General features: G+C 35.3%; 1 protein-coding gene and 1 long non-coding RNA gene across 28 annotated transcripts in view; one reads left to right on the forward strand and one right to left on the reverse strand.

Annotated features, from left to right (window-relative positions):
- The window catches only part of LOC103876943, a 61,840-nt gene extending 49,037 nt beyond the window's left edge, over positions 1 to 12,803 (forward strand). For both annotated transcript variants that reach the window (XR_001894641.3, XR_001894642.3), the window contains one exon: positions 12,695 to 12,803. This is a non-coding gene — a long non-coding RNA (uncharacterized LOC103876943). The remainder of the gene's footprint in view (positions 1 to 12,694) is intronic.
- Positions 1 to 20,617, reverse strand: part of NRXN1 (neurexin 1) — a 1,145,126-nt gene that overhangs the window by 775,897 nt on the left and 348,612 nt on the right. The window lies entirely within an intron of this gene.

Below are 20,617 nucleotides of genomic sequence, written 5' to 3' on the forward strand. Positions count from 1 at the left end.
CTAGATGCACTGTGGTATACAGAAAGCATACGCTGAGTTTTTCAGTGTTGAAATAAAAATTGCTGAGGATGGTGCTGGTCCGAGGATACCTCCAGGTGATGAAGTTTATGGAATTTGTGGGAATCGGAGAGAAGAAAATCTAAGCAGGAGAAATGGGAGGGGAGGAGTGGTGGCCATCAGGAAATTGAGTGTAGCCAGCTGGTCTGAAGAAAGAGTTCACTCAAAGAAATAACAAACAATACATTTGGGGATTTAAGCTCTGAGCATCTAGAAGACAGGGCTCAGTCTTACCGTCTTTCAACCCCAGTGACAGGCGTGGGACCTGGAACATGGTGGAGCTCGGTTTATTAAGTGAGGTAGCAAAAAATAGTTGAAAAAACTCTGCAGGATTAGGGAGATTGAGCTTTAAAGTTTAAGTCTTTGGAAAGCCCCACAGAGGTTTTAGAGTAGAATATATTTTTCCCTGAAATACTCATTGCAATAGAAATAAATAGCAATATCAAAAATACAAACAGAAACTATATTTTTAGTATAACATTTTAAACTTTACAAGGTGCTTCTATAATCACTATTTATTATCCTCACTTGGAGGTATAGCATAACTATTAACTAACCACTGAACTATTTATTGCTAATAAAGTAGACAATATAGCTAAGCAAATTTCAAAACAAATTATTTTGGGTGACACATGCCACTTGAATAAAAAACTATATAATATTCTAATAATGATTTTTAAAAAGATTCTTTGTATTCCCATCCATTATTAAATTTGTCATAATCACATCCCAGAGTAGAAACAATGTAAATAAATATAGTAACCCTCGTATATATGTAGAGATCTGAGACACAGATTGTGATTTTTTACAGAAACGCATATTGGCTTTCCCACAGTTACTCAAAAAAAAAAAAAAAAAAAAAAAGTCCAAAAACAACAACAAAGAAATGGAATCAACCAAACCTCAAATTTAGAACAGTAATCTCCAAAAAGGCTACTATTAGCATAATTTTCAAGGCTAATCCAAAAGGAGAACACAATATGAACCAGACATTTCAACACATAATTTTTGTTATAGACAAAATAAATTTTAGGAGTAGTTTTATACATCTAAAGTTCATATTGTCACACTGTCTTCAAATTTTTTATCCTATCTGCATATATTTATCTAGGGAAAATATGAATCTTAAGAGCACTGCACTATGTATCTAATGAATAAATGCAGGTCTCTTCTCACTCTGCTATATTCCTAAAGATTAGTTCAAGGTGAAAAAGCATCATACATGTTCCAAAAGTTTGCCATAAAATCAGTAAGAAGCTGTTCACATTTATATATTAAGAGAGTAATCATTTATCATTAAAAAAAAAAAAAAAAAAAAAAAAACCTAGTGAAAACTTGACAAGTGCTCCTCCATATATTTAATGCTATTTACTTTTGTTATTTTACTGAGACATGGGTATGGTATTTTTATTATTTTACTGAGACATGGGTATGGCTTTCTATTTTTATTGTAATGTAGACAACATTATTATTACTTTCTTTTAAAAAATAATTGTAGATTTACAGAAAAGCTGCAATGTTAGTACAGACAGTTACCATGTATGTTCTTCACCCAGTTTGTCCTAATACTAATCTGTTACATCACTATAGGATAGTTATTAAAAGAAAATAACATGGATTCAATATTAGTCACCAAATTACAGACTTTATGTGGATTTCACCAGTTTTTCCATGAATCTTCTTATTCTGTACCTGGATCCAATTTAGGATCCTACCTTGCATTTAGTTGTCCTGTCTCCCTAATTCCCTTGGTGGGAGCACTAAGGAAACACTGACTCTTTTAAAGAGTATAGATCACTTATTTTGTAGAATGTGCTTCTGTTTGGGTTTGTCGGATATTTTCTCATTATTAGATTGAGGTTATGCATTTATTGCAAGAATATTCTAGAAGCAGTAAGCCCTTCTCAGAGCATAATGTCTGGAGGTAAATGATATTGCTTGGTGATCTTTGATCACTTGGTTTAATTGGTGTCTGCTGTGTTACTCCACTGTAAAAGTTACTATGTATCACTTTAGAGTTAATAAATACCATCGGAAAGACACTTTAAGTTTATGAAAATATCTTTTTTCTTCTTAAATTTTTACCCACTAATTTTAGCATGTATCTGTGGATCCTATCTGTTTTAATGGTATCCTTATTTGTAATTCAAAATGTGTAACTTATATAAATCTTTAAAAACATGATTTCTACAAAGCTTATATCGATTTATTTTCTTCTTTTGGTTTCCTGACAATGCAAACAAATGCTAGAGAATTTCTCTTGAGAACAACATTTCCCAAGTTGCTATAGAAACTGAGTAATGAAGAAAAGACATTTTATATTCTATACAGAGTATAAGAAATTAAAAAAATATATATTTTAGTGTTTTATCTATTTGGCTATTTTCACAGAAAATATATCTTTTTTCTGTGTTGATAGATAAAATTCAGATTTTCCAGTTGCTGAATATGGCAAAATTATATGATATAACTTTATATATTTCTTGATTTATTTTATATTATCAATATCATTTTCAAATATTTTTTTCTGAAAAAATGTAAGTGACACATATTCATTACACAAAATTTATTTAATATTCATCCAGTCAGATAAATCAATCTTTGCTTATTGCATGCACTTCTTATAACTAAATATATGTTATCGATAGGAAGTAGCTGGAGTGTAATTTGTAGCATAAGAAAGCATGTTGGCCTTGAGGAAAAGCTTTTTTGTATTTAAATGTGATGATACATTTTAAGTACAGTAAAGAATTAATGTTTGAACTGGAGATTTGTAAATTCAGCAGTAAATTGTAACCATAAATATATATTTTGCTATTTTGTTAAGCTAACATAATTGAAGCTTCAAGTAGGTATATTATAGCTATAACTGTACATAAAACTTTAGAGAACAATGGAAATTTTCCATCAGTGTTTATGATAGGGACAAACCAGAAAAGAAAATACAATGAGCTTATTACTATTTAAAATTACCTTTCTGTATCTTCTATTGCCATTACATTTTATTTGATCTTTATTAGTTTTCAACTCTTAAACATATTTTTAAATATTCAACTTAGTACCTAACCTAATGTAAAAACTACATGTAAAAATCAATGAAAACAAATTTCTTTATGATGACCCATAATATTTAATGATTGCTAAATTGATTCTGAAAATATGCAACCATAATTTGCTATAATACCATTAATCTTTGTTGACTATTCACAGCATTTCATAGGAACTTAAATAATTTCATTTTTTACACAGCAATTCAAAATTTTTCTTATTAGCTTCTTCATTATGTATCATCAGCTTTCAGCTATACCTATGTTTAAAAAAAAAAAAAAAGCCACAAATCAAAGTTAGTCCAGTGAAAATTTCTTGTGCGTTGTTTTTGTTTTTTAAGATGGAGTGTAATTGCTAAAGTTAATCTAAAACCATGATTTCATTCAAATGTGGCCATGCTTTATTCTACAGAGAAAACTTGCCTTGGTCATATAAATTATGTGGTCAAGAGGTGACACATGGCTGATGAGCTTGATATGCAATTTTAAGTTGCGGTTAAACCCCTACAGAAGCACAGAATTCTTTATAGAGATCTTAGAACAACAAGGCTGAAAATAAGTGTTACAATCATCCACTCTGATCTTATGTTCCTCTACCCCCATTTCAGTTTTCTTATGAGTAAAATGTATCAATATTTTCTTAGCAAGGTTTCAAAAAAAGAGGCTAAGTGAAGACAAAATTATGTTCAGTTGAATTCCCCAGTTCTGTTAAAGATAAAATGTTATATACATTTTATGACACTTAAAGAAAACTGATTATTTTGAAATTTATTAAATATATTTTAAATGGTAATATTTAGTGAAACTTTTCCATGAGGTCCCTGCAATGGGAGATCTCTTACAAAACATTAGTTATTAAATCAAACATGCTTTTGTGAGCACCACTATGCATTTATAATTCAAACATATCTTTGTATTTGCAAAACACCATATTGAGGATCACATCTAATGGTATTCAACCATCATTTTGTTCTGGCTTACTAAACTAGAAATTAAACTGTTTACTTAACTGGTTTTTCTTTAACCTGCACATATCTACATATATTACAAAGCAGACAATAACAGTGGGCGATGTGATTTTTGAAAGGAGTGGAGAAAATGAAGAGAGTGGCAATAATTAAAACTAAAAGTAGTTTAGAGAAGATGCCAGCTCTCAGATCTGCTTATTTATCTCTAAGGATATATGTGTAAAAATGTATTTCTATTTTAGCTCAAAAATTATCTAGCACAATTTTAATTACAATTTATTATTTGAGAAATTATGATGCCTTTGATACTATTTAAAAAGAAATGTTTAGATCTAATTATTTTTTCTACCAATACTAGCAAAAAGTGCTTATTTGCTAAATTATATATATATATGTATTTGAATGAAAATAATATGAAGCCAGAGCCATTAAAGTTATAATTTACAGCAATGTCTACAGTACAGTACTTAAAATGCTTAACTTTTTCCTTTCAGGTAGAAACAAATGTAAAAACCCAATGATTCCTCCATTCTATGTAGAATACAACAGAAAGGCAATCTTCAGTATTGCTCATAAAAGATGTTTACATTTAGCAGTGTAGGAATTATGTTTGGGTGTGCAAGATTATTAGGATGCTTCAGGGAAGTTGTTTTATTTTGTTTTATTTTGCAGGAAATTATGTAACCAGCAAACAGACAGAAAAAGTAATTTGTTGGGAATATACTAGCATATGAAAAAAATGGACCCATCCACTACTTCATCAATCTATCCAGCCATTCAGCACTGATTAAACACTTTTTATTTACCAGGGTCAGTTTTACTCAGTAGGAAAACAATGATATGTAAGACATAGACCACCATCTTCAAAAGATTCCAACTACACCATGGAATACTATGCAGCCATCAAAAAGGATGACCTCATGTCCTTTGCAAGGACACGGATGAAGCTGGAAACCATAATTCTCAGCAAACTGACACAAGAACAGAAAACCAAACACCGCATGTTCTCACTCATAAGTGGGAATTGAACAACAAAAACATATGGACACAGGGAGGAGAACATCACACACCAGCGTCTATCAGGGGGTGGGGGGCTAGGGGAGGCATACATAGCATTAGGAGAAATACCTAATGTAGGTGACTGGTTGATGGGTGTGGCAAACCACCATGACACGTGTATACCTAAGTAACAAACCTGCATGTTCTGCACATGTACCCCAGAACTTAAAGTAAAAAAAAAAAAAAAAAAAAAAAAGAAAGTAACTCATTACAATAAGTATAATAAAAGCCTTAGGAAAAATGTTTACAAGGTATCATGGCATTTACAGAAGAGTATGTAACTCTTGGATATTGTCTGGAAGGGTAAAGTTAGAATGAAAGAAAGGGCATTCTCTTTAGAAAACAGAGCCTAAATAAGAGCATAAGAAATATAAGTTAAAAACAAACAAACAAAAAACTCCAAGTAGTCTGGACATCTAAAGCACAGAACAGAAGTGGAGTACGGATGGTAGAGGAAAGCACAACCAATGACTCTGGCAGACAGAAACCAAATCAAGGAGGTCTTCTGTCCGTTCACTCTTAGGTCAAGGAGACATGGGAGTGATTTTTAGACAGGAATAGCATAATCCCATTGGAAACTTACAGTATTAAATACGGAAAATAGAAAGGAAGCAAATAGGAAACAGAGAGGTGAATTGAGAGGCTACTGCAATAGTTCAGGTGGAAAATGGTATGTCTAAAACAGTAGTATTGACATACAGAAGAGGGCCGACACCTGAGAGTGTTTGGGAGTAGAAAGGGCAGAACTTTGTGATCGTTTATACATGGAGATGACACAGCGGTAAAAGTTGAAAATGACTCCCAGGTTTTAGCTTGGATGAATAATGATGCAGTCAACACAGGGTGAAAATAAAGGAAGAATACGTTTTGGAGCAAAGATAATGAGTTTAATTTTAGGTACATTTAATTTGAAATGAAAATAGACTAGCTATGGAAGAACTAAATGAAATAGCCCAATGATATGGTTTGGATGTGTGTCCCCTCCAAATCTCGCATTGAAATGTGACCCCTCAATGTAAGAGATGGGGCCTAGTGGGAGGTGTTTGGGTCATGAGGGCAGATGATCCCTCAGAAATGGCTTGGTGTTGTCCTCTGTGGCTTAAAAAGAGCCCAGCACCTCTTCCATCTCTTGCTCCTGCTCTCACCATGTGGCACACTGGCTCCCCCTGCCTTCTGCCGTGAGAAAAAGCTTTCTGAGGCCTCACCAGAAGCCAAGCAGATGCTGGCAACATGCTTCCTGTACAACCTGATGAAGTGTGAGCCAAATAAATCTCTTTACTTTATAAATTACCCAGTCTCAGGTACTGACTTACAGCAAGACAGAAGAGACTAAGAAGTCCAGCAATTCTACAGACTATAAATGCTATTTGGTGAATCAATAGATTTTAAATTAATTGGCAATACTACTTGCATCTAATGTGCTCCTCAAGTATTTTGGGCTGCTAGTCAATAATAGAAACACAGACAGATTTTGAGAATGACTTAATTCGTTGTGTTAGACTACAACGGCTTGGAAAGCAGAGTCTGAATTCATGCTGTATCAGAAAATCAACTAGACTTGGCTTGCTGTATAAATAAGCAGCAGAATTAGAAAGAAAGAAGCATTTGCATTTGGCCAGTGGAGTGATGATAAACTAGAAGATTCCTTTTGGGACAACAGTGAAATATGTTAAATCAAGTTATTCCAGTGCAATGTAAACAAACAATATATATCATCTCAAAAATTCAATTAAACCATGAATCATCTTTTCATTACAGTTACTCCAGTTTACTGTTAACATAGCATAAACATATTTTAAGTTGTTAAACGGGGCATGCTATTCTTTGAGGAATCCAAATTTTATGAACTGTCACAAGAGCAATAATAAAGATGAAGTGTATTTGCTAAAAATATCCATAATTAACAAATCAATATGATCTAGTTATCTGCAGTGTGGTTAGCTCCATCAAGAGCAAGATAAAGGATCAAGAATGAGAATAAAGAATGAATTAAGCAGCTTAAGATCCAATCAAAAAGACAAAACATTCATTAATAATAAAAAAAATCAGAGTCAACTCCTGTTGTAATTTGAATGTATATTCCCTCCAAATCTCATGTTCAAATGGTAACCTCCAAAGTTGGAGGTGGGCCTAGTGGTAGGTGTTTGGGTCATGGGGGTGGATCCTTCATGAATAACTTGGTGCCCTCACAGAGCTAATGATTTTAAGGGTATTTTGTTGTTTAAAAGAGTCTGGGACCTCAGCCTTCTCTCTCTTGCTCCTTCTCTCACCATGTGACATGCTGGCTCCCCATTCATCTTCTGTCATGACTGTAAGCTTCCTGAGGCCTCACTAGAAGCAGATAATGGCACCATCCTTGTATAACCTGTAGAACCACGAGCAAAATAAACCTCTTTTATTTACAAATTACCCACCCTCAGGTATTCCTTTACAGCAATGGAAAACAGACTAACACAAGTCCCCAAGAAGAAGATTAGATAGATCAGAAGACAGATTAGTGGTTAAGAGGATAGGTTTTAGTGCAGAATGTTTGGGATTGATTTTCATTTCTGCTGCATACTAGCTATGTGACATTGGGCTAGCTACTTATTCTCTTTAAGGCTCAATTTTCTTGTCTGTGCAATATAATATTTGTGTCCACTTTACTAGTTGTTATGAAAATATAAAACAATAATACATACAAACTGCTTCAGGCAAAGCCATGCATATGCTAACCATTCAGTAAATGTTAGCTCTAATGATAATAGTAATTGGTATTATTATTATAAAAATCAAGAACCAAATCATCAGAAAATACAAGCACAAAAGAATTCCAAAGAAAGGAAAAGTCAATTGGTCCTGAACTGGTTGTTGAGGCTTGAAAAACCAGATAAGCTTTGTGAAGTAAAGAGAAAATACGAAAATACTGTTAAGTCTCTGTTACAATTCATTCATTCATTCATTCAGCATTCATTCATTTATTTTAAAATTACACATAAAACATTGATTAATCATTTGATGGCAGGTGCTCAAGGCCATGAAGGTGGTAAGTGTGATTAAAATAAAGGTTTGCTTTTGAGAGCAGTGAGATATAAAGTATATGGGCGTTTATGGATAACAGGGCAGAGGGTAGATCTACCATTGTTCTCATCCTAGTCCTTCTTTGCTGCCAAGTACGAACTATATTATAAGCCACAAAGGGGCATGATAGCTTGTATATATCCTTCAGTCTTTACTCTTTTGAAACATTCTTGTTAAAAATCTCTGCCTTTAGAAATATTAAATTCTAGGCAAAGAAAAACACAGAGAGCAGCCAATCTGGGACATTCCCATAGTGTTTTTTGTTCTAGTTCTGTGAGAATCGCTGGTAAGATTTGAACGAGTTTTCACCAGCCAACATAATTGATATTCTCTTCCAGAATTTAACTTTGGCGTGTCTGTGTGCAGGCTATTGAAAGACTCTGGGATAATTCAGTGGCATTGTAACTTGAGGATACACATTTCTTAAGTTGGCTTTCCTATTTCTTGACACCGTCTAAGAAACTCTACTGTATTTCAATCTCTTTTGCCAACCAGCGGGTTTTTTTTTTGTTGTTAGCACTCAGTTTAAAAAGCCTACCATTTTGACTAAATTTACCGGCCTAATTCAGTCACACAGCCAATCAATGTAGTTAATTCAATTAGTTTGTGGACCTTTCACTGAATTAACTGATTTTTTTTTCTTTTTTTTCTTTTTTTTTTTACCTCAACTGGCTGAGAGGCTAGACTGCACTTCTGGGAATGTATTCTCTAAGCACATAAAAAAGACAATAGTTTTTTGTTAAACCCTAGTATGTAGTCCATGACAGTCTTCATTAAAGAAGTCCAGACATAAGACAAAACTGTAAATGGATATTCCCTTTCTCAGGTCAATATTTGGAAAAGCAGGTCTCCCACACTTCCATTTCCAAACTCATTCCTACTTCTTCATGCACATGGAGAGTACCACAAGAGGTGAATTCATGCTTCCTATAGTACAAATCACCACCTACTTTTAAATGACATCTCAGAAATTATTTTAAAGTATAACAAATGGAAACATGTATTCTAGAAATCATATTTCTAAATATTAAATTTTCCTTCATTAAAAAAATTCTATCATCTTAGCATTCAAAATATATTTTAAAAAATATCAATTGGGTAAGGGTCTGTGATATTACAAGAATAATTTTCTTCCATCCTCCCAATAGTTAGTGACATTTATTTAGAACATTCCACTTTCTTTTCTGCCCAATGCATCTAATTTTATCAAGTCACCATTCTAAGCACTGCATCTGGTGTTTTGTTTGGTAAGACAGATTTGTGCGGCAAGTTCACCAACACATTATGATCAAGCATTGTTTAGATTAATATAACACAAATACACAAGCCTGTATTACAATTTAAATTTTATTTCACATGCAAAAAAGTTCTCCTTTACAGAATTTAGATTAATTCCATGATTTGTTATTGAATATCTTTAGAAAGAATCCTATTATTCCAAATGACAACTTTGTAAAAATGCAGTGCAGCTATAATGGAAAGTGCAAAAGTTATATTAAGATAACTCCTTTCTGGGTACGTATATATTCATTTGACATGTTTCAACTAGAATCAACTCTTACAAGTCTGCCTTCAGTCATCTGTATCACTAACAAGCACTGGAAAATCTCGTTTTCAATTTCTTGGCACCATTGACATTTGGACCTTTAATGACTCATTAACCCTCTAGAGCCTCCTTCCCCAGATCTTTTCAATCACATATGATCATGTCGCCAAACTGAGGTATTTTTTTACTGCTTGTTGCTAGTGCAGATAATATTCTCTCCTCTTCCATTCTCCCAGCTCAGTACCAGACTGTATATGTATGAGATGAGGATGATAACTGGGAGAGGAGAGAGAAAGCCAGGCAAGAGTCAGAGGTGGGGGTGTAGAGCAAGATGATTGGGCAGAGCAACTTATAACCTTTAAGGCATATTTTACTGGTTTTAGCCCCTAAAGAGGTAGAGCTTAGAATGACTCAAAAGGGAATCTATGAGACTAGGAACCGCAAAGTGAAGCATTAGAAATTCTACTGACAAATGTTAAGGTCAGAGCTGGGAAAGAAGGAATTGTCTACTTGTTATAAGGTGCAGTGGCACTCTAGAGACCACAGATTGGTAGCTCTTAGGGCATGTGCAGGCACACGCTTAACATGGATCGGGGCAGCGGCAACACTGAGATATTCTTCTTGGAAGAAGAGGATGTTACTGTCAGAAGAGTATGTGGAAGAGTAGATTCTCAAGGAGAAGATTAATAACAGGGTAGATACTAAACAATGAGAGAGATACCAAGTAGGGACTACAGGTGACGGGATAGGTTTCGAGCATGGGGAGACATCCCTCTGGGAGGTCTCTTGGAGTATGGGACAAAGGGTGAGGTCCTCCCTTATTCTGATCAAGTCAGTAGACAAACAGGCTACCCAGAATTAAAGAAGAACACCAAGAAGTAATGTTGTCTGTCTTTAGCAAGGAGCAAGGAAGAGAGCATAGGCAGAGAAAAAAAATCTGAAAATGTTTTAGATCTCCCAGAATCAAGATTTTAGTGTAGTTTCATTGCTTCCAAAAATTACAAACTTTCCAAACACCCTAGAGTAAAGCTCACACACCACATATTAAAATCAATTAGAGATGATCTATGATTACTCATTATTGACATTGATCATTAATGATAGTAAGACACTGCAAATTAAATTCCCTTACTGGACTTACATGAACTTCACAAATATATAAAAGTAAATAAATTATCTTTATTCTACTAATAAATAAAATGTATATGAAGAAAATGCACTTTACAAAGTATAACTAATTCACCCTGAATGACATGGTTACTGTTAGAACCATGACTTGGATACATGTTTGATATCCTGTCCATCCTACATGCTACGCTACCTCTAAACATCACCTCAATAATTCAGTAGAGGCCAGGTGTGGTGGCTCACACCTGTAATCCCAGCACTTTGGGAGGCCAAGATGGGCAGATCACTTGAATCCAGGAATTCCAGACCAGCCTGGGAAACATGGCAAAACCTTGTCTCTACAAAAATACAAAAATTAGCTGGGCATAGTGGTGTGTGCCTGTAGTCCTAGCTTGGTGGGGGTTGGGGTGGGGGGATGTGCTAAGGTGGGAGGATTGCTTGAGCCTAGGAGGTTGAGTCTGCAGTGAGCTGTGACTGTACCTCTGCACTCTAGCCTGGGCAACAGAGCAAGACCCTGTCTCAAAAATTGAATTTAGGAAAAACATAACATTACATCTATTACTTTTTTAAAATGTACAGACAATTCACTGAATACATAATTATAATATATCTGATGCCTGTCTAAATTAACCTAAGTAAAAAATAACACTAAGTTTATTCTGGATTTATTTTGATTTTTCTTTGAATCAAATTTATTACCCAAGCCACTCTGAAGCATCCTACAGAGACCTATGAAGGATGAGTTCTGATGTGACTTAGCTTTAAAATTAAAAAAGAAAAAAGATTTTAAAATAGCAAGCAAGCTTTTGCTTTTCTTGAGAAGTCAAGAAAATGGACTATAGATATAGGGAAAATACAGTTCAAGAGCAACATTGTTATAATGTTGATACGAAGTCAAACATACGAATAAAAAAATATGTCAATCAACTAGATCCTTTCAAATATCTCCCCTAAGATCTGGAAGATGCCAACTTTTTTAGATTGATAACCTTTATAATGTGACCACGAATATTACACAGCCTTTGTGAGACAGAAATCATTTTAATATAGGACAGAAATGAGCAGATACCAAAATGGTTTGCCACAAGTAAAGGCATTTCCTTCTTTGGATGACTTTAAGTAAAACTAAGTTCAAGTTAAAAAAAAAAAAAAAAAAAAAAAATCTGTGTCTTCACATAAAGTGAATCAAAATATATCTTTGCATCACTGCCTACTGTAACCCCAAGGAATTTATTCATCCGCCAACAGTCAAGACAAGAAAAACAGAGAAGTTGGTCTCTCAGGATAGAGACCCTGCTCACTTAAGGTGGGGCAGATAATGTACAGACTCTAATGTTAGGTCTGTACATTATCTGCCCCACCTTAGGTGAATTAAACCAACAACATCAACAGGGAAAATTGTGCAAAAACTGTGTTGCTCTCACTTTACCAGTCCAATGTCCAAGAAGCACAGATTATTTGCTCAGAAGACTAGACCAACTAGAAATTGAATGATCTTGATCTATTTTAAGAAAGAAAAATTTTATCTAAATCTTCGAAGAAACAAAATAATTTGTAATCTGCATCTTATGCTTCTATTTGGGGAGTCAGACCAGGCATGGGCTGAGTAGCCCATTCTGTCTTGAGGACAGGAACAAAAGGGTCTGAAATATAAAGTCACATGTTGACATTAAAGAATATCCTGGAGTCCCAGGCCATATAAAAGGGTGTGTAATTAGTATTATAGTAAATACTAATGAGAACGCATGTATCAACCCACATTAGTAAATATTAATCTAGAAGTAATATTCTAGGACTAAGTATTAATTACTTTCAACTCTTCCCTCCAGGTCTAGCAACCCACAAAACACTTGAGGAAGAAAGGAAATAGAAGCTTTCCTTTGTTGAACTATTTGATACTAATAAATACACTGGGAGTCATGCCGTTTTTATAAATAATCAAGGCAAGTGGTTTGATGTTAAATCAATGATGTTTATACAAATTTGACTTATTAGGTACAGTCATATTTATCTCCTGGCTAGAAATCAACATAGTAATTAAAATTGTGTTCTGATATTGATTAGTTCTATGATCTTTGGCATGGCACTTATCTAAGTCTCATGCTGTCTCATCTATGAAACAGAACCTGATAACAATATCTACCTATCAAGGTTTTTTGAAGCTCAAAAGAGATGGTACAGAAAACATAAATGTGCCTGGCACAGGGTGACATCCAATAAATAGTAGCTGTTGGCCATTAAAGACAAGGCCCATTTATTTGTAGGTTATTGCATACTACCAAGAGCATAGATTAGAATTCACACTTGGATTAATTAATTTTCATCTTCTATGTCCTAAAACTCATTCCTCCTTGCAAACTGAGTGAGACCATGTAGATGCCCCAGCAAATTACCCAGACTGAAGACAATGACCAAGTAGCATAGCTTTACCTAAAAAGAATCATATTTTCTTTCCAAGAAAATCTCCATAAACCTTAGCCCATTTACATGTAATACACAACCAAACTATCTCTCAATTGTTCTTGTTTGTGTATACTATCCCATGTTTTCTTACTTTTTTAAGAGGTAAGAATAGGCTTTGAACACAGATGCTGGTAAGAGTCACAGAATTATGGATGCTAAATTTCCTTGGCTTATCAACATTAAATAAGGGAAAGGGAAATCTATTATGAGCATTGTGACTGAGTTGACACACATATGAGCACTAAAGGTAGGGCAATATTTTTAATTATATTTAACAATGTTATAGCTTGGGGTCAGTTCAGAAGCAGAAAGGTAAAAACAAAACGAGTAATGGTGACATGCAATATTGTCCTCATTATCAGAAGATAAAACCATCATACTCTAACCGGCTGATACAGGTTGCAATTTTTTTAGTAGCTGTTATTTCCAAGGGTCTAGCAAGGCAGACTGCAACAGTACGTGCCACATTCAAAAGTCTAGGAGAGAAACCAAAGTGATCTCAGTAATGTATGAATAATTTTAAAGATACAGCTTATATATACATTCTTAGTGGTCTCAATAGCTGTATTAATTGAGACATGGGGGGAATGATCTCAATACAGTACTTTGTAGTGTAGCCTTGTACACAGCACATTTGTATGCAAGTTTTACACACACACCTATACTATATATGCATATAAGTCTATACACAAATATTCTATAATACATATATACTTGTTCATTAATTAACCATTGAGGACCTACAAAGTACAGTGAGCGAAAATATATAGAGAAGCAACACTGAGCTGCTCTGGACACAGATCATACTTATCTTGAAGGTCTCTACCCTGCAATCCTAACTTCCCAGAGCAGACAACTAATAGATTACAAAGTAGATTACTTTGTAATCTATTAGTTTTACTGCTGAGAGTATTTTCATTTTCTGCTATTTGGCATGACAAACCACAGAGGATCCGAGGCAAACCATTGCTCTCGCATGGAAGTGGCTCCTATATGAAGACACGGTGATGATAAGAAGAAGCAGTTGCTCCCTTAATAAGGGAGAAGGATTTAGGCTGGGTGCGGTGGCTCACGCCTGTAATCCCAGCACTTTGGGAGGCCGAGTCGGGAGGATCAAGAGGTCAGGAGATCGAGATCATCTTAGTTAACACGGTGAAAACCCGTCTCTACTAAAAAATACAAAATACTAGCTGGGCGAGGTGGCGGGCGCCTGTAGTCCCAGCTACTCGGGAGGCTGAGGCAGGAGAATGGCGTGAACCCAAGAGGCAGAGCTTGGAGTGAGCTGAGATCCGGCCACTGCACTCCAGCCTGGGCGACAGAGCGAGACTCTGTCTCAAAAAAATAAATAAAAATAAATAAGGGAGAAGGATTTAAAATATTAGTTATAGGCCGGCGCAGTGGCTCACGCCTGTAATCCCAGCACTTTGGGAGGCCGAGGGGGGCAGATCACGAGGTCAGGAGATCAAGACCACCCTGGCTAACATGGTGAAACCCCTACTCTACTAAAAATACAAACAATTAGCCGGGCGTGGCGGCGGGCGCCTGTGGTCCCAGCTACTAGGGAGGCTGAGGCAGGAGAATGGCGTGAACCCGAGAGGCGGAGCTTGCAGCGAGCCAAGATCACGGCACTGTATTCCAGCCTGGGTGACAGAGCGAAACTCCGTCTCAAAAAAAAAAAAAAAAAAAAAAAAAAAAAAAAAAATACTTATAAATGGTAGATCTAGGAACTTAGCAAGTAGAGTAGTTTAGTGTGAGGGCAAACAGCTTTACAAACTTCAGTTGCCCTAAAGGACTGACTGTATTACAGTACAGTATAGTGACTGATGTTCACAATGATGGCTTTGAGTTATCAAAAAGAGGTTAACTCACGTTAGCAAGTTCAATTTAACAAGGTAGGATGTGTGTATTATTTTCAAAATGGTAAAAGGAACAAGAAAAGTTTTGTGGCCTAAAACGGAAGGCATTAGTTACATGGAATGCTCACTTTTGTAAATACATCTTCTCTAACGGTATGAGATAGTATAGATACCTATCCATCCATCTATGCATTTCATTTTTTGGAAATTTTCTGTTCTTTTAGTTAAGATAGGTTACCAAGTATTCCTACCACTGCAAATATTACCAAACTTCAATATAGTATACTAATTACTAAACTAGATTAACACTGATGGCTAACTACACTATTTATAATTATAATTTCAGATTTCATATGAATGATAAACAATTCTGTAAAACTACATTATTAACATCTTAGAGCCAGGTGGCTCATGCCTGTAATCCCAGAAGTTTGGGAGGCCGAGTCACAGGTAGGTGGATTGCTTGAGTCCAGGAGTTCCAGATAAGCCTGGACAACAAGTTGAAACCTCGTCACTACAAAAAATACAAAATTAGCCAGGCATGGTGGTGTATGCCTGTAGTCCCAACTCTAGGAGGCTAAGGTTGGAAGATTGAGTCCAGGAGGTCAAAACTGCAGTAGGCTGTGATGGTGTCACTACATTCCAGCCTGGATGGCAGAGCAAGATCCTGTCTCAACAAATGGGAAATAAAATAAATTTTAAAAATAAATAAAATTTTAGAAAAATTGAAATGAAGAAATGTAATAATGGGTGGTGGTATCTGTCTTACTGCAGATAAGTTGTTCCTCAACTAACTCTTTCTAACTTGAAGGTGGCCATAAACTGATGCATATTGACAATCGCTAAGCAACTACATGGATTATTTAATACATGTCAATTGTAGATTATGACAAACATGAAGATATAGTCTTTGCCAAGTTCCCCAGTTTAAATTGTTAAGGTAAAACCCTGAAATCTTACTTTCTCTTTCAAGTTTCCTATACTTTATTTTAAATAAATCTAAACTGGCATGTTTAGTTTTCATAAAATTGTAAATTTCTTTGCTTACATATTACTTATACTTGGAGAGTACTGGGAATATCCCCCGTCCTTGTTAACAAGAGTGAACAGTATATGAACCAGAAAATTTGAACTTGGGGATATAGATGGTAGCTACACCATTAAGTAATAAAAGTAGCCAAATGGAATATTCAGTTTCTTTTCATAATACGACTTTCCAAACATTATTATAAATTTAATTTTGGCTTGTTTCTCTCCTAAAGATGCATGAAGCTGGTTTATATACTAAAACTACACATCTCACTTAAACAAAATTATTATTTTTATTATTATTTCAATTAACTGTCTTTCATCCTAACTTCTAAGATGCTATTTTGGTTGTTCTCTTTGATATGCCTGTTTTTCTTTTGCTCTGTAATTGCCATCACATAACAAGATCTAGCCCCTAGCCTCTTACAGTCTCTCTAAAAATTAAGCCTATCACTAGGTGGATTTAAAACCAACACACTCAGGAATGTTCAGTTTTGCATGTCACTAGTTTCCTGATTTGACCTTACTGCCATATTGCCTGGATATCCTACCCTTTTCAACTTTGTAAGACCCAAATTACGACTATTTTTTCTCCCACAAACTAGTTGACTGACATCACCATTATCTCCATTGCTACGGCTTGAAAACGAGCCATCTGTTTCTTTCTGGTCTTTATTTTCATTTGGATTTGCCACCTTTTTCTTTGGAATCTGTATAATTTCTATTCCTTTACCTCTATTGTCAATATCCTCCAATGAGTATAGGATCCACTAAGTTCAGGCACAAATAACTTCAGCAGTCTCTAGTCTCTTCTCTCCTCAAATCCATTTTACAATTAATTTGTCTAATTTTGTTTCATCCTGTCAGTATCTTATTGAAAGTATTAACTGAATAACTTGTACCATGTTCTTATTTTGAACCTAAAAGCTGCTGCATCATCTTTGCATCATCACACCCCAATGTTTCATTTGCACCTGGAAAATCATAGCAAATTAGTTTTAATGTTCATGATTCCAATATCATCAGGGCCTGCATACCTGTTGCAGTTTACTTTTACCCTACACTCAAGTTTAACCACATCAAAAATATAGATCTTGCTTCTAAAGGTAATCTTAAAACTAGACAGGCTTTCTCTAAAGTATAATTTCAGGGGCTTGGAGCTACTTACTTCCTCTCCCTCCTGAACTGATTCTCTTTCTGCTATCTACGGTGACACGACTAGAAATACATTTCTCCAGGTTTAACAGTGAACCCCCATAACCTTCCAAATAGCCTTCTAGCAAGAAAAAAAAAAAAAAAAAAAAAAAAAAACAAACTAAATAATTTTTAATATTTAAGTTGGCTTTTAGAAAGTGGTTGGCAGAATGTTTTATTTGGCCAGAATAGTACATTTTTAAAAATGAAGTTATTATCCACATTTATAAATGTTAGGTTTCAAATCAAATAAAAACTTAGATTTCCAGTTTCTCATTAAAAAAAAAAAAAAAGTTAAGCTTGCAACCAGAAATTGCAGCAAATTCCTCTCACACTCCTGAGTCTTTCTAAAAGGGGCTACTTTGAGGGGAAATAATAATATTTTAGACAGATGAAAGGGAACCATGTCACTAGGTACAAGACCATGCCAGCCTCACTCAGGAGAAAATCAGCCTTCTTCTTTCAGGCCCTCTTTCCATCTGCAAAAACACTGCTGCTTGTCTTCTTTAATAAATGGAAGCATTTTAAAGAAAACAATCTATAAAATACTACATAAAATCACATTAAAACTACAAGTAAAAATCGACTTCCAACAAAACTCTGCTTTCAGATTCAATTTCTTCGAAAGGACCTTGATTCTGCTGTGTCCACCACATCTCAATTCTCTCTCCAGGGAAAGTATAATGGCGTAAAAGGTCACAGGTAGAGACTGTTGCCAAGTCAATGAAGCAAAGACTTTCTCTCTAGATGCATGGAAATGCACAGCGATGGGTTGATTAGGTCAAGGCATCTTTTGTATTATACATGTAAATGGGAATTAATGTCCTCAGAGTGCCAGTAGCTATTTTGTTGAATTTGGTAAAAATGAAACCCTGTACTTATGCGTCAATTCAATTCTGTGAAGTTTATCTTGGGAGGAGGATGCAAAAACTCTTTATACTTCCATAATTAGGTATTCCTTTGACGACTTATCAACTGCCTCAACTTAGGACTCAAAGTGCTTAGTGTCAAATTGAAAGAGAACACATCTTTTATTAGAATTGCTTTTGGTTTGTTTCCTCTCATAACAAAGTAACATCTGCAAACCAGTGAATATTGACACTATTTACAATCAAATTATAGGAAAAAGTCAGTAGGGTATTTGAAGATGGGATTAGTAACACCTCATTTACCTGGGCATTTCCTGGGAAGGAGCAATTCTGGAGAACTGAATGTTCTCTGTACCCGAAGCTTATGCCCATTTAAACCTAAATATTACATATAAATATTCATAACATATATTAACTGCTACATTCCTGTCTTCCTACATAGATGTCTCTAAACATAATATAATCTTTTCTTTTCTTCTGATGATTCAGGGGTCAACTCTGTGAGCATACATTACTGTACCATGTGGTTATATATTTTGATGCCTGCTTTACCATTTTTTCTCTCCTCCCTCAATGTCAGGCTTTCAGCTGTCACTTTGCCTGTCACTGTGTCTCTTCTCAGCTTCCCCTTTGCTGTTTCTAATCTGTCGTGGGCTGGGAAACCAGATAACCAAGCTCATTAAGAATGACATGCTGAATAAAAGTCAGTAAGACTCAGAGTGGGCACTAAGAAATAAAATGCATGACTTTAATGTGCAGTTTTTGTGAAAGCAATTTTGGATATGCAGAAGCTTTTTTTATTTAATTCTAGATTGGACAACCACATGAGAGTTGAGGTTGTTGTATGAATTGGTAGAATTTTCCCCATTTAGTTTCAAAGTATTTCTCTGCAGGAGACAAGGCAGTTTTGACAAACACAGGCAAGAGAAGCTAAGTTTTCCCTTTGGAAGCAGAGGAATCTGGTAGGGAAACACACAAGGACCCTCATATGAGGCTTTAGGCAACTATGGAGATCAAACTCTTCCCTCTGATCACCAGATATCCTCTTCTTCATATCGAGATGAAGGGCATTGCCTCAAAGAACTAAAATTTGCACTATTAGGTAAAATTTACAGTTTCCTGTTAGAATCCCTCAGAATTTTACCTTCTCCTTTATAGTAGAATGTTGGCTAGGTGAGATAGACGTAATCTGGGAAGGGAAAAGTCCAGAAGTAGCTGTTTTTCCCATGTATTAATCTATCCACTTCACTTCCATCTCTTTCTGGATAATGCACAAATCAGAACCCCAACCTAAGGTTTCTTTTCCTGAGACTAATACTGTCCCTGAGGATATTCTATGGGGTCCCCAAGTGCTTGTGTCATCCTGGCTCTCCCCATATCAACACATCACCACAACCTGGTATTAAAACATAGGCTCATGTATTCACTTGTTTGTATTCGAATGACTTCATCTTAATGACTTAGCAACAAATAGAACCCTCCCTACAGAGCCCTCCCCTCCTTATATACCGTCTTATCGCATACCCACTCTTTTTATTTCCTCTTTCAATGCTTCTCTCAGTGCTCATTTTAAAGAATTTCACCTCTCTAAAATAGAGTGGCGTGGGACTGGGTGGGAAGAAGAAATTGATTTGTTTCGCCTGCTCCTGTATCTGTAGAATCCAGTTACAGCCAGGTTTTTGCTGCAATCAGTAAGGATTTCTCATGTTCTAACAAAGATGAAAGCAATAGGAGACAGAATCCCTTATCTTCTCAGGGACTTTCTTTTCAGTATGACAATGGACATTTGTTGTTGTTGTTTTTGTTTAAAGTCAACTTATATGCTGTAGAGCAAGGGCCTCCATCTTCCAAACACTCTCAAGAGTAAAATTAGTCCAAAATCCAGTAGAAGAATACTGATTATACCATCAGTCCAAAATCTTCAGGGCCACCAAGAAGCACCATGGGCTTACGGCTGCTAATTACTTAGTTTGGTGCTTTCTGGCAACGTGTTGTCTTTCAGGTTTTTCATTGCATCACACTAAGCTATGCTTACTTCCTCCAAACACATTTAAGTGGATTCTTTTTCCAATCTGAAGACCTATAAAAATAAATATAAATACCCCTTTACTACTAATAGTAGGGTTTTCTGCAATTGGATTTAAGTTCTGGGAGTATGAGTCAGGGTAATCAATTTATTCTATTTTAGGACATGCATTGAGATCCACCTCAAAACCTTTTAAATCAAGATTCAATTAAATTTAATAAATATATATAGGCTTGTTATATTAAAAAGCAAATTGAAACAAAATATCACTGGAGAGACACAAGAAAATTGTACAATCCTGTGGTCCTTATTTTA

This window comes from Papio anubis, chromosome 14 (genome assembly GCF_008728515.1).
Source record: "Papio anubis isolate 15944 chromosome 14, Panubis1.0, whole genome shotgun sequence".
In the NCBI taxonomy this organism is placed as follows: Eukaryota; Metazoa; Chordata; class Mammalia; order Primates; family Cercopithecidae; genus Papio; species Papio anubis.